Source organism: Phyllostomus discolor, chromosome 4 (assembly GCF_004126475.2).
Source record: "Phyllostomus discolor isolate MPI-MPIP mPhyDis1 chromosome 4, mPhyDis1.pri.v3, whole genome shotgun sequence".
In the NCBI taxonomy this organism is placed as follows: domain Eukaryota; kingdom Metazoa; phylum Chordata; class Mammalia; order Chiroptera; family Phyllostomidae; genus Phyllostomus; species Phyllostomus discolor.
The window spans coordinates 116,827,156-116,827,510 of record NC_040906.2 but is presented as its reverse complement, the minus strand read 5'-3'; positions in this window follow the sequence as shown (position 1 = coordinate 116,827,510).

Genomic DNA, 355 nt, shown 5'->3' with positions numbered 1-355 from the left:
GCTTTCGGAAATGTGGTTACGAGGTAAATGGCACTGAAGCAGTCAGAAGGGGGCTGACCCATGTCTGGCCGCATAAGGCAGCAGTGTGTGCACGGAGCAGCCTGGGCTCCTCCAGGAGTCTCAGGCTCAGGAACATGGAGGCACAGACTGAAAGCCCACTTATGGACGCATGGTGGAATCTGTCACTTCTACCCAGGCATCCCCCTTTTTTCCCATTCAGAATGTCCTCTCCGTGTGTCAGAGGGCTTGAAGTGTGAAATGGTTGTGAAGATTACTGGGTTAGCATGAATAGGAGCAGAGTGACTTGTTAAATTAGTGGGACGTTGCCTCTAGGCTCTGGCAGAACCCAGAGGGT